Raw genomic sequence first — 14,609 nt, 5'->3', positions numbered from 1 at the left:
TTTTTGAAAACTAGCTCTTTACTTCCAAAAGAAAGCATGTAATATGCCACTTGGAAAGGGAATTGGGAGATTATTCAATCCAGCTTGCTCATATTTTCACAGGGAGCCACCGACATCCAGACTAAGGGAGTAAACGGGCAGCACTTGTCTACCACCTAGTAAGAACCGGGATGGGGAGAACGGGATCGTCCCGAATCCTGACCTTGGAGGTCGTGAGTCATCATCATTAATGATAAGCTCGGGCACAAAGAGCTTACCATGTGCTGGCATCTTTCTAGGTTTGCTAAGTCCACGAATTCATTTGTTTGTCGTAGTAGCCCCGTTAGGTACTGTTATTCTCACTTTGCAGACGAGAAAATGAGACACAGTAAGATTAGGTGACATGCCAGAGTTGGCACTCTGAGTGATTGGTAAGACTGAGATTTGAGCACAGGCAGTTTGATTCCAAAGTTTGTCTTTTTGTATTTGTATCATTATCTGTGTACTTTCAGACAACATTGCTCTCTCTTCTCCACATGCGTGTGCAGCAATAATATTGCCTACTCTCTTCTTTTTATTTTTTTAATGTTTATTTATTTTTGAGAGAGAGAGAGAGAGAGAGAGAGAGAGAGAGAGAGAGAGAGAGAGACAAGGCATGAGCAGGGGAGGGGCAGAGAGAGAGGGAGACACAGAATCCGAAGCAGGCTCCAGGCTCCGAGCCGTCGACACAGAGCCCGACGCGGGGCTCGAACGCACAAACTGGGGGATCATGACCTGAGCGGAAGTCGGCACTTAACCAACTGAGCCACCCAGGTGCCCCTTGCCTCCTCTATTCTAAAATGTTCATCAGCAGCAAAGTTCTGTGAGCATGAGTTCAATCTCTTTTCCATCATTAATACTGCTCTATTCCTTAAAACTAGAAACTGCCAAGTTCTGCCTCAAACTTCTTTTTTTCTAGCTAGAATGAGACATTTATAAATTTCCTTATTGCAGGAAAAATAGTAAATGGTGTAGAAATGCTATTAAAATATCCTGCGAGAATTATTTTTAACTTCTTTCACGTAGATGGCAATCGCTTCTGTATTTTGCTTCTCTGGATGAGTCTATCCTGGAGACATGCTTGTGAAGTCAGATTAAAGCCAAGTATAAATCACCTCTCAGGGCTGGTTCCCAAGCCAAATTCCAGACGTGATTTCATTAATACACCTTTATCTCCCCTCTTAACTGTGTGCTGGTCCCTCAAAACGCATTTTGGATCGCCAGTGCTAATTATAATATGGTGCTAATGGCCTTAAAAGAGGCTGCAATAACACGAGTAAACTTCTTTTACTTTCAAATTCAGGTCCAGAGGGCTCTGAGGCTGGTCTACAAATTCACCAGCCATCTGTCCAGAGTGATCATTTTGTTTTTAGCTCCAGCTCCTTCGTTTCTCATTTAGTAATGAGCTGGGAGATTACTTTCTAATATTGGCCGAAGAACTATCTCGTATGTAGCATGAGGCGGATGAGGCTGGTTTCAGATGTGCCCGAAGAACAGGAGTTAGTGGAAATGAAGCAGCTCCATTTTATTTCTAACCCCACAGGGAGAGCGATGCCCTCTCCGTCTCAAGAGGGCGGGTCCTCACCCTGTGATGCGGGTCTGCTGAGTTGGGCTCCCGGGGACTCAAGTTACCACTGCTCCGGACTTGCCTTTGGGAGGTCCAGTGGAGCTTTTCGTAAGCGAACCGTGCTTTTTCTTCCTCTCTTCTTTCTCTTCTGTGCTGAGGACATCCTCTAGCTCAGGCAGGGTGCGAGGTGCCAGGGGAGCAGACGTGCACGGGACGTGGCCCCTCTGCTCAGAGAGCTCGCGGCCTAGTAGTCAGAAGCCGCCTGGCACTCCAGGTGTTTGCAGGACGCTTTCCAGAGGCACGTCTCCCGGCTGCATTTAACATGCATACCGCGTGTGGCCCCTGAACATCGGTGGTTCACCCAGCAATACGGCAAAGTTAAACCCAACATGAAAACTTGACCGTCTCCAACCTGAAACCCGTCTTCCCACACGTGTGGGTGTATGAGGCCCACGCGATGGCCGCGTACCAGGAACTGACGAGATGATGGGGTGGCTCACGGAGAACTCGTGTTCACAGAAGATTCTCAAGTTCAGGGCCATGGCGATTGTCCAGTACTGTGGGAGCCAGGAAGGACAACGGCCGCAACTGGGAAATTGCAGGACTCACACCAGACTCACGAGTTTCTGTGAAGAGTAATCACAGATGAGCAGGATTTTAGGGAAGAATCAGCGAGTGAGCTACTGAGCGTTTTTCTTAAATAGCGTCTCTGTTCCTTTGATATAAAGGCAAGATATTCTATCTCAAATATATTTCTTTAAAATTCCATGTGTTTTTGTAGACTTGAAAACATGTGCTCTTGGGATGCCCTTGATGGTCTTATACTTGAGGTTTTTATAGTTTGACATTCTTCATTTTTCATAATCCTGTGGCTATGTCTGTGTTAACTATACTAAAAAAAATTATACTATCTTCTACTTGCCTATTATATTAAATCATAACTTCCCTTGAAGCCAGAGATCATACCTCAACACATTATTTTCACTCAACACTGAGCAAATTTTAACCTACCTAAAAGTCCGACAGCCCAGGATGAATGAAGTGCAAGTCCAGGAGAAATTTTCTAGAAGTCCTGTTCCTGAAAATATTACCCGTTCTGCGGCATCGTGAGAATTCAAAAATGGACGCGGAGGGGAGGGAAAGTGAGGGAGGGGCAGGAGTGTCCTCTACAGAAGGCCTAAGAAAGCATGCGGTGGCTGAATGTCTCTCGGGAGCCCTGAGAAAAGGAGACAAGATTAGTCATCCCCGAGCAGAACTTGAGCGTGCCGCTGACAGGTGCGTGAGGTGGGCCAGCGCTGGGAACATGGGAATGAATGTTCCAGCACCATGATGTCTCCAGAGGAAGCACATTTGTAAGTGCCAGCTCGTGAGGTCCACTGCCTAGGACGCAGATTACAGTCAGCACTTGACAGCTGGCAAAGGGAGTAAAAACACGGGGAAAGATTCAAAGGAGAAAGACAGAAGTTTAACTTCCAAAATAAACCACACTCTTTCTCTGAAATAGTTTTGGCAAGAGCTAGATACCATTAGTGAGGGGGAGGGATATCAAGTTTTTTACCTGTTAGGATCTTGTGGTTCACTCCCTTCTCCTTACCCTGTTGTCTGTGTGTCCACACAGCCCGGGTGGAGTTTTCTCCTCTGAATTGAATGAGCTGTTGCCTGTCTGGACAAACAGACTAGACAGCCAGGGCGAGGGCTTCAATGCCGTTACTGGCCATGCCAGTCCCCGTGCTAGCCTTGATAGAAAGTGAATCCACAATAAACACAGTTTTGTCACTGTTTGATTTTTATCACCGTTAATATCTTAGGCATATGCTTTTGTAAGTTATCCAAGCACTTATGCTTATTGTAAAACATTTTGTAATTTTTTTTTTTTGTCATCTCTCCTATTGTTGTTTTTTAGTGGAATCCTGGTACTAATACTTCATTTCTCATGTGCTCATGCCCTCATACTGGTTTTATGATGAACTCTGCAAGGGGAAGGTGCAGGCCTGATTTGTATTTGCATCACCCCACATGGACTGAGGGGCTGTAACACGGGGTGTGGGTTTCCGTCTCCAAGTGCATGTGGTCACCTGTTATCATTTAATATTTGGTAACAATTTAGTCTTTGAATTTTTGCCTACCTATCAAAAAACGTACCTTCATCATCCCAGGATCTTCCCCCTTTGCTGATAGCCCCATTTTCCTGGGGTAGTCACAATTTTAAGGTCTTAGGATGTGATTGGGGCGCCTGGGTGGCTCAGTCGGTTAAGCGTCCAATTTTGGCTCAAGTCATGATCTCACGGTTTGTCGGTTCAAGCCCCGCATTGGGGTCCAGGCTGACGGCTCAGAGACTGGAGTCTGATTTGGACTCTTGTCTCCCTCTCTGCCCCTCCCTGTCTCTCTCTCTCTCTCTCTCTCTCTCTCTCTCTCTCTCTCTCTCAAAAAATAAACATTAAAAAAATTTTTTTTTTAAAGATCTTAGGAGGTGATGAAATTTGGGCTGGCTCTTCTGGTCAGAGTTGGTGCTGTAGAAATCATGTGGCACAGTGTCCCACGAGCTTGGTAGTGAGGACTGGCTACATAATCTGTAGGGCCCAGTGCAAAACGAAAATGTGGGGCTCTCGTTCTTTGCTCATTTTTCTGTTTGGTTGTCATATTTAAAGTTTATTTTAGGATGTCTCTTTAGTTTAAGAAAGCTAGCACTTTGTCTAAATTTCTGAGTGTGCCTTTTATCTTTAACTTGATTTAGAGTAGTTTTGTTATCAGACATATTTTATTTTTATACAGTATACTGTATCAATATTTTCTTATGGTTTCTACTTTTGCTCCACATTTAAAAAGGTCTTTCCCATTATTTCTAGTGGAGATTGAGATCATTGGATTTTGAATCTTGTAAAGATCACTCTGGCTACCGTTCAGAAAACAGATGGGGGGGCAGTACCCAAGATTGTGGGACACAATGAGAAAACAATTGCGGGAGTCCATAGGAGTGATATTAACAGCCGTGTTCGTGATGTTGGCAGCGGAGGTAGAAAACATGGATGCACTCCGGATCTGTTCAGGAGGCAAAATAGTAGGCAATAGATTGGATATGGCGAGGAGACAGGCTTTTGGTTTGAGCAAATGGATAAAGGATGTCATTCACTGAGATAAAGAAGCCGAGGAAAGAACCGGTTTTTATTTTTTCCCTTTCTTTATTCTTTAATGAATTAAACTCTGTGGTGCAGGGGGTGGGGGAGGCCATTATAAGTGTGGTCCGGTACACGTTAGCTTTGGGTAGTTTTAAGACCTCCTTAGGGACTTGCTGAGTCCACATCTCAGGTTCCCGGGGGAAGGGATCTACCATGAAATGGTTCATGGTAATCAATGTCTTGGGCACAGACGAGATCATCTATGAAGACAGCATAGAGTACAAAGAGATGGGAACCGGGAAGAGCCTTGAAGAACTCCAACCTTTCACGGCTGGGCACAAGAGGATGATCCTAGTAGCTCCGAATGCTAGCCAGCCTTTGATGCTGTGGATTCACCAGGGACTGAGGGATAGGACGCGTCTGGAGCTGCGAGAGGGGTGCCCTGTGACTGGGCTGGACGCCGGGTAGGAATGTGTAAGGATAACACTGGACATCCCATTGGGCCGGGCAGCTCTGTCTACCAGGACGCTCTGGGACATCTCGTATTTTGTACATTTTTCTTTCTGCCTTTGTGTTACCATTTCTGCAGTATGAGAGGAGATTCAAAAAGCAGATTCCTCTCGCTCTTCCCCAACACTGACATCAAGTGTTTTCTTGCCACCTTAACTCATTAGTGATGCAAAAAGACTTATTCAAGAGAAATATGCTTTGTTCTTTCCAGGCAAGATGGTAGAATACATTAAAGAGGCAGCATTTATACTTCCAAATTGGGGTGTGAATAACATGGGGAAAAGGGTTTTTCAGCATTTCTACCTAAACACCTGTTACCGTTTTCTTGCCGTTAGTGTGGTGTCATGGAAACAGCCTGGATGTTAAAAATATCTAGACCTTGGTTCAAACCCCAGCACTGTCTCCTGCTACAGCTGCACCTTAAGATAAGTCACTTAACCTTTAAGCCTTTCTCATCTACAAGATGAGGATCATCATATTTACTGCCCCAGGCGCACGTGAGAACAGAAAGAGGGACCGAGAAAGAGAACCTGGCAGAGGGCTCGTCACTGACAGGTCACTATCGCCTCCAGCTTCTCTCCTCTCCTCTCCATCATCCGCGCTCCGGTCGTAAGCCAGCCTGCTCGGTCTCATGAACATATGCTTCTTCTTTCCTTCCATCACAAAACCACTGAAAGTCTCTGTATGTCCCTGTGAGCCATAGAGGATTTCTCAGGTGAAACGGTGCATTGTGTTGTAATCAACTTTGCCGCTGGTTTCTGCGAAACCCGTAGTTGATGAGTAATTATTCAGAGCTGGAAGGGATCAGGCTTCATGGTCTGAAACATCCGTGCATTCAGAGAAAGAAGACAGCGGGCGAAAAGTGTGGTGAGAAAGGGAAAGGGGGGTTAGGGAAGTGCTAGCCTGTGATATATGCCCGGCTGGACCCAGGGCCTCCTGGGGCACTCCAGTGAGTTCGCTGGTCTTTTGAGAGTGTCGCACGCTTCCTCACTGACTGTCCCCTACACCTAGAGAAAAGCCTGTGACGTTTCTTCTCTAACGTCTGATTCACGCACATCTTGTTTCAAAACGTCTGGCCGTGAGACCACACCCGATTCAGACATTCCAGTTCTGCCACGTTCGGGGAAAGGACAGCCAGCATCTTGTGCGGTCAGAAAAGGTCCCTAGATTTGCACTGTGTCCCAAGCTTTGTACTTCCTCCCTGATGGAGTGGGTTCTGCCAGACATTTGCCTTTCCCGGGCCCAAGAGTCCTCACCTTCCAGATGACAGATGGACGTGACTGCCCTTTGACCTCGAGGATCCCCTCAGGTTCTGAGGATGACCCTAGAAGCCTCCAGGGTCATCCTGTAACCTCCACTGGCGCTGGTCCTGGTGTTCGAATGCCGGGTACGGATCCAGGTCTCCTATTTGCGAATCGCGTGTTTTTATTTTTTGCGTCTCACTGTGCAGCAAAGCATGTATTACAGTGAATTAATGCTGCCGGCACAGCACTCTGCTAAAACGATTGTTAAGCGCAGAGTGAAAGAAAATGCTGCAGCGACTCGTACGGTATCATTATGTAACAGAAAATTAAAAATCTGATAATTTGATTGGAAGTCTCAGGTGAGTTTTTGTATAAAAATGTTAACCTCAAGTAGCTATAAGCAGGTAAATGTTTTATTCATCCCACTGATACGAAATAAGTGCTTATGATATAAATTATGTATAATTAATACCCCCGGGGTAAAAAAATGTATGCTAATAGGTTGTCGGTTAATTAAGGAAGGAAAAGGAGGTAAACAAAGGTGATTATAATTTGTCCTGGGACCATAAACAGAAATCGTGCCTTAAATAATCTCTGTAAAAAAACACATGATCCAGCAAATCCTTCGTTTCCATGCAGAACAGCCGCCTAATGGTTTACAGCCCCCGTTCTGTGCAGAAGTGGCTTGTGATGGCAGGCCGGGCCTGGCCCTCCCAGCCGCTGGGGCACCGCTGAGATGGCCTTTGATGAGCAGCCCTGGTCTCTTCAGGAATGTTCTCTGAAATACAGCTATCTGGGAAGCCAGAAGCTGCATTCAGAGAAAAAGGAAGACATCCAACTAATGAAAACTTGAAAAAGGACACGCACACAAAATGGCAGTCTTGTGCTTTCTGGCTAATTTCATCCTCTGCTTTCACATCGGGGAGCAGATGCAGAGGCACCTGCTCCCACGTGTGAATGGATGCTGTTGCGGTGATGGATGGCGTGGGTCAGGAAAACGTGTCCTCGGAGCATCTCTGAGGCTTCTTCACCGCTCACTCATTCGTTCATTCTTTCCTTCATTCTTTCATTCATTTGACAGACGTTCATTGACCACATACTCCATGCTCGGTGCGGAGGATACACATGCCCTCGGGAGGCTGTCGGCCTTGTCTCTTTTCCTCTCTCTAGTGGTGGTCTTCCCTACTGATGGGGTCTGTATATTCAGATGAAAACGTCTAGCAAAGAGCTAGGTAAGAAAATTTGAAGCTCTGTGGGAAAGTTTGACACCAAAAAAATAAAGAAAGAAAAGGTTTAGGGGCGCCTGGGTGGCTCAGTGGGGTAAGTGTCGCCTTTTGATTTTGGCTCAGGTCATGATCTCAGGGTCATGAGACTGAGCCCTCTGTGCTGAACCTGCTTGGGACTCTCTCTCTCTCTCTCTCTCTCTCTCTCTCTCTCTGCCCCTCCCTCACTTGCACACACACACACTCTCTCTCTCTCTCTCAAATAAATAAATAAATAAATAAATAAATAAATAAATAAATAAGGTTTAGGTTATCTGAATGAGCAGGGGTCTAGAAGGGGAGCTATCCAGGGATCATGAACACTCAGGTGCAGGCAGACGCAGAGCCCAGCTGGAAAGGACAACCAGCTAGCAAGGCAGAAGAGCACTTGGAGACCAGGTGTCACAGAAACTAATAGACAGGGAAACTCAAGAAAGACAAAGCCATCCACAGTGTCACTGCGAGGAGGGGCCCCCTCAATACACAAAGATGTGTCCTCAGTGGATTGTGAAATTACACGGGCATGGCGGGGGACGGGAAGAGCAAGGTGGAGGGTACAGGCTTGGCTGTACAGGTGTGCACAGGTGTGCAAACCAGTGAAAATGACCATCGGAGAAGTTTGGAGACAAAATGGAGGAGAGGCCTTGGGCAACGAAATAGATTTGAGAGGTCAGTTTAGAGGGCACTTCGCTTCGAGACTAATGCATGAGGGGGCAACGTACATTTGGGGACCGAAGAGACGTGCGTTCTTAAAAGATGTTAGAAAGAGTCCTGGAAAGAACTTGGGAAGGCATCTCGGGCCCACAGGGAGGGTTCGTCCTCTGAGAGCGCGAGGCCATCTTCCACCTCTGGGGCACCAGAAAAGTGAGGGGCGTCGAGGAGGCCGTGGAGCTGTCGGTCGGCATGTGGGCAGAGGCTCTGGTGCCGGCCCATTGGCCTCAACCCCCACCCCAACAGGAGTCTGTGATTAAATGCCAGAATTGGGGTGAAGGAGGTTGGGTGAGAAACTGGGATCTTGGAAAATACTGCGAGTTGTCACAGAGAGGAACAGGAGAGGAAGTTCACCCGGGACCGGAAAAGCCCAGCTACATCTCCTGAAGTACAGGTTCTGGTCACGGGCAGCTCCTCCCAGCCCTCACTGGGCACTCCGTTTGCCTTCTATTATCCAGAAGAGATGGGGGATTTTGAGGGGGATTCCTTTGTCCTGTTTTCCATAGGCTCCTTGCAGTGCTTATTATATGCTTATTATGTCAAATCCTTTCCTGCAGCCCTGGTAACTACTGGTTCTTTTCATTCTTCTTCTTCTTCTTTTTTTTCAAGTGAGAGAACAGCGTTTCACCTGATTCCTGAGAGTCACAATTTTCCAGTTTTGCTGGATGACCAGGGATTTCTGTGTACTAAGACCCACAGGCAGCCATCTGCCCCGAACGTTGTTCTTGTCTCTGTCTAGCACCTACAGTGTTTTTAAGTTCTTCCTGAGGAGAAAGATTTGACGAGCTGCACTCGCGGTGGACCTACCTTGTGTCTGTTGGGTTGTACGCTTCGATGGAGGTTGTTACAAGGAACCACGGAAAAACAGTTGACGGGTGTTACACACTGAGGGCAGAGATCCTGTAATCATTGATCTTTGGCACCTTTGAGCAGAGATGAAGACTTTCCAACACTCGTACATCACCATCAGTGTTAGCAATGGTTTGAATGAGTTAGTATTTGCAAACTCAGAAGAGCTTCTGAAATACCAATGGAGGTGAAGATTATTTTATAAACCTAACTGTGCTGGGGAGTGGGAAATGCCCAGTACTTGGTATCAGACAGACTCTCAGGCAGACAGTGCTGACTGACACGGTTGGGTGGCTCCGAACAAATTGGCCAACTTGAATTTCCCCATCTGTGAGATGAGGATTATGATTCCCACCTCCTAGGATACCGTAAGATTAAAACGAGGGAAATAGCAAGGTGGCATGTTTAAGTTTGTTTGTTTATTTAGAAAGAGAGCAAGCGGGGGAGAGGCAAAGAGAGAGGGAGAATCCCAAGCAGGCTCCACGCTCTCAGCGCAGAGCCTGACATGGGCCTCAAACCCACAAACCATGAGACCATGACCTGAGCCAAAGTCAAGAGTCAGACGCTTAACCGCCTGAGCCACTCAGGCACATTTAAAACGCGGTCAGTAAAATCTCCAGCCCGTTGTCTATCACCTAATGAAGAGTAGACACTCTTTTCATTGTATCTGAAAATATCTGTCATTGTCACCTTCATCACCATCTTCATAATCATGGCCCTGAAACTTATTATCTGTAGACTTCAAGCAATTTACTCTGTTAGGATATTAGATGCCACTCTGCAGTCAGAGGGTTTGTTAATGTAAGCATTGAAATGTTTTTTTGTCCCTAGTGAGGAATACACAAATATTAAGAGTGAAACTCGATGAAATTTCACAAACTGAAGTGCCATGTAACAAGAATCCAGATTCACAAAATGTACCCGCTGAACCCCCATGTCGTCTTGTAGACATTATCTCCTCAAGAGTAACCACTACCCTGACTTCTAAAATCATAGAGTTTGTTTTCTGATTTTTAAATGTATACAAATGAAATTATCTAAGTATGTATTCTTTTATGTCTGAGTTCTTTTGATGGTGACTCATCCATCTGTTGGAGGAAATTGTAATTATTTCATTCTTATCACTTTATAGTATTCCATTTATGAATATGCAACAGTTTATTCTACTATTGACTAGTAGGTCTGGATTTTTTTTCCAGTATGAACCTATTCAAGTATTCCTGCTATGAATATGCTCGAAAGTGTGTTTTTTCAGGAATACATGTGCACATTTCTATTGATACAGATGTAGGGCGGAATTGCCAGGATGTAGGATGTATGCGTGTTCAGTTTTAGTAGACAACATCAGTTTCCCAGTGTCTTCCAATCACACGAAAATGTGGTTATACCAATTTAATCTTCTATAAATCTATGGATTCTAGTTGCTCTAGATGCAACTCTTGGTTTTATCCGTCTTTTAAGTTATAGACTTTCTCTCTTGTGATTTGTATTTATCTGATCATCAGTGAAGCTGAGCACCTTTAAATTTTCTTGTTTTCTGGTTTTTGTGATTCAGTTATTGTTTTCTTATGTGCCTATTCAAGTCTTTCTATTATTTGAATGTCTGCCTTTTTCTTATTGATTTTTAAAAGTTCTTTATATGTTCTGGACAGCCTTTTGTCAGATGTAGGTCTTACAAATATATTTTCAATTCTATGGTATGTCTTCCACGTCTCTCAATGGTGTATTTTGATATTCAGAAGATCTGAATTTCCATGGAGTTCTATTTATCAGTTTTGTCTTTTATGGTTAGCATTTGTGTGTGTGTGTGTGTGTGTGTGTGTGTGCATGCGTGTGTGTGTGTGTGTGTGTCTGTCTTATTGAAGGTTTGCTTACCCCAATGTTACAAATAAGTTCTTGAATGTTTTCTTTTAAATCTTTAAAAGATGTTAACTACTTACATACAGATCCTGTCATACTGAATTCGAATTTTAAGCATGGTGTGAGGCACAGGGACAAGATTCATTTCCATCCAGCATGGACATCCTAGTGACCCAGCACCATTTATTGAAAAGATGGCTCTTTTTTCATAGGAATATTTTAATACAAGAAATAGAAACCTAACAAAGCATTTGGAAGGGCTAGGGGTAACAAAGAATGTAAAACCATTGCCAAAGTTCTCCACTTGCAACGCTACCGCAGGAGAAACTTCTGAGAAGTGGGTGGGAAACCACTTTCCACCCAGACTCTTACTGGTGAGTTTAGTCGTACCTCTAGCTGTGACTTGCCAGAGAAAACTGACTCCTGCTTCCCTTCTGAGGTCAGAGGCACCTGCAAACTTATGGGGAAAGGGATTCTGGGAAATGCAGTTAGAGGATTCTAGGGGACCTAGTGAAGACTAGAGAAGGGGGCGGTGATGATGCCAAATTGAAAACCCAGTTCAGCATAGGCACTGAATGTTTTTGTGCCTCAGATGAGGAAGTTTTAGAACTAAGGTTGGATTAGCGAGTCTCTAAGGACTTCCTGGCTCTAACCGTCATTCAAAGCGTTGGGTATTAGAAAAGCTGTATCAGTACCTTTTATTCATTCTTCCAGGTGTTGTATCCTAGGCCGAGAATAGAAAAATAAGAAGGGAAGCTGGTTTCCGTAGAGGCATTCTGAACGCCACTCAAATAGAGGCTCACAAACACACGCTACAGTGCAGTGAGTTACTGGCCGTGGCTGTAAATACACAGAGTGCTGCAGAGTGTAGGCAAAGGAACAGCCAGAACAGCCCGTGGGGCTGCCGCGCGGGGTCCTGCCTGAGGAGCCGCGTGGGGATTGCGAGCCCAAGGAAAGAACAGCAGGTGCATCCAGGAATGCCTATGTTACCTGGGAAAAACGTAAACTCAAGCTTTGTTTCCTTTTATCTTGAATCTTTTGAGGAAAACCACAGGTGCCTTCAAGGAAACAGATGGAAGTTGTAATCTGTTGTGTGTAACAGAAGCATTAGGCAGTGTCTGTGTGGCTTTGGGCAAGTTCCTGCCTCTTCGCGCGATGATCTTCTCTCTCGGTAAAATACCCACGTTTCTTCGTTCCTCTTGGGGCAGGCTTTCTGGGGCTCTTGAGTTTTCTCTTCCTCCGCGCTCAGTCATTTACAATCACAAATCTCGAGGCGCCTCCGCTTGCTAGGTGGATTTCAGGGGTGTCTGGGTTGGCTTTATCTTCCTCATAGGTTTCTCTCCAGAACCCTTGGGAAACGGGGTGGAGCGGAGGCAGAGAGGGGAAGAAGGAACTCGGGGTGGGTGTCAGTCAATCACAGCATATTTCAGTGATTTCACATGGATTGCGAAGTGTTGAATCACGAGGAGGCTGGCAAGAGGGCCTGCTCCTCATGAGGTCTGTTAATATTAGGAATTATTGCCTCAAACGCCGCAGGTGTGGATCGATCCCTTTCAGTCCCAGTAAATGGGGCTGCAACTGCCTTTGACAGCCTCAAAGCCACACAGTGCTCGTGCCCCAGGGCAGACAATGATGTGGGGGAGTTGCTGATTTCAGGATAGAAAATTACAATGCTTATATAGTAAACAGCACCTGGAACTTTACTAATGATTTTTACAATTAACAGCAGCAGTGTGGTCTGATTATTCATGCACGCTTTCTATGAAAGAAAAGAAAGGAAGCAGATGTTGAAAAAAGTCACATGGCTTAGATTGTACTGGGGGGTGGGCAGTGAAAGAAGGATGGAAGGGTAGAGACCGAAGGAAGGGAAGGGTGTGAGGTGGAGACTGCGTCCTCTTGTCCTTTAGGCTGTCACAAGCAAATTGCCGCCTTCCGAAGCTGGAAAGTAACCTTCAGATATGCTTGAGACCTTAACGGCTCTTTTCTCCATGATGCATGTTTAAAACCCTATAGATCTGACAGTGTTTGAGCAATTTTACAGAAGCATTCAGTATTCACCAGAAACATACACGATTGGGCACTTCTCTAATTCCGTACCGAGGACTGGGCTACTCTGATGCACGTGCGGGATGCTGGCTGGGTTCTTCTGGATCCCACCGGGTGGGCTTATGGTTAATTTCAGGAAACTCCTATTTTCTACCAAGAAATCATCTGTATTGTATTTTCAAGCTTGATGACTGCTTCCATTTTTCTTCACCCATCACTGATCATTTTTTAATCCTTTGCTCAGCCTATGGTAAATTTCATTTCCTTTATCCTTGTATCTATTTACTTTATATATTGAAAAGATGATGCAGCCATATTAAATAGCGTTCTGAAGAATTAAATGTGTTCTTATCTCAATACACATATGCAACAGATAATTTCATTTTTCATATTTTATCCTGGTCTTTGTCTCTGCAAAGACTTCTTTTATGTAGTAGCAACCACAGGAAAATGCTGTTTGTATATTGCCTTTTTTAAATTATAAAAACAAATCGAAATGTTTCCTATTTTCACATGGAAAAATATTTTATTTTCATGTACAATAATTAGCCAATTATTGATGAAGAATTTTGTACTATTTTAGGCAACACTACAGTGAATGCATTTGAGTAGATTTTTACTTCTGTTACATCGTTCCTTAGGGAAGATTCTAAATGATGGCATCATCTGGTCACAGGAAAGAGATAACCCTAAAAGGGCTCTGGCTTCTTGTTACTCTTTTGGACTGGAAAGTCTCCTCAGGACGTGCGTGTAGCAAATTCAGCACAGACTCATCAATACTGGAGTGACTATCTATGTGTGAGTGTGTGTGTATGTGTGTGCATGTGTGCTAATTTTTCCTAGTATTGATAACCAAATGGTATTATAAGGTGGTTTCTCATCTGAATATTTTTAATTATTGGCCAAGGAAATGTTTTTTTTAATTTTTTATTTATCAGATTTTATTCCATATGTGTCAAGGGAACTTTCATATTTTCCCATTTATTCACTACTGAGATTTTTTTTTTAAATTGCAAAGACAGGGGCACCTGGGTGGCTCAGTCGGTTGAGTGTCTGACTTCGGCTCAGGTCACGATCTCACGGTTCGTGAGTTCGAGCCCCGCATCGGGCTCTGTGCTGACAGCTCAGAGCCTGAAGCCTGCTTCAGATTCTTTCTCTGTCTCTCTGCCCCTCCCCTACTCGCTCTCTGTCTCTCTCACAAATATAAAACATATGGGAAAAAAATTTTTTTAAATAAAAAAATTGCGATAGACAATAATTTTTATGAGTGTGAGTGTGTATATATATATATATATATATTTTTTTTTTTTTTATTTTTTCCTCCTTTCATTTTGCTCCACTAATGCTTAGAACTATCCCCGGCACAAAGACAGTACTATAAAAGTACTTGTTGAATGACTTAGTAGGATACACATACACGAAATCG

Source organism: Prionailurus viverrinus, unplaced genomic scaffold (assembly GCF_022837055.1).
Source record: "Prionailurus viverrinus isolate Anna unplaced genomic scaffold, UM_Priviv_1.0 scaffold_33, whole genome shotgun sequence".
Lineage (NCBI taxonomy): Eukaryota > Metazoa > Chordata > Mammalia > Carnivora > Felidae > Prionailurus > Prionailurus viverrinus.
Note: the sequence above shows the minus strand (reverse complement) of the source record.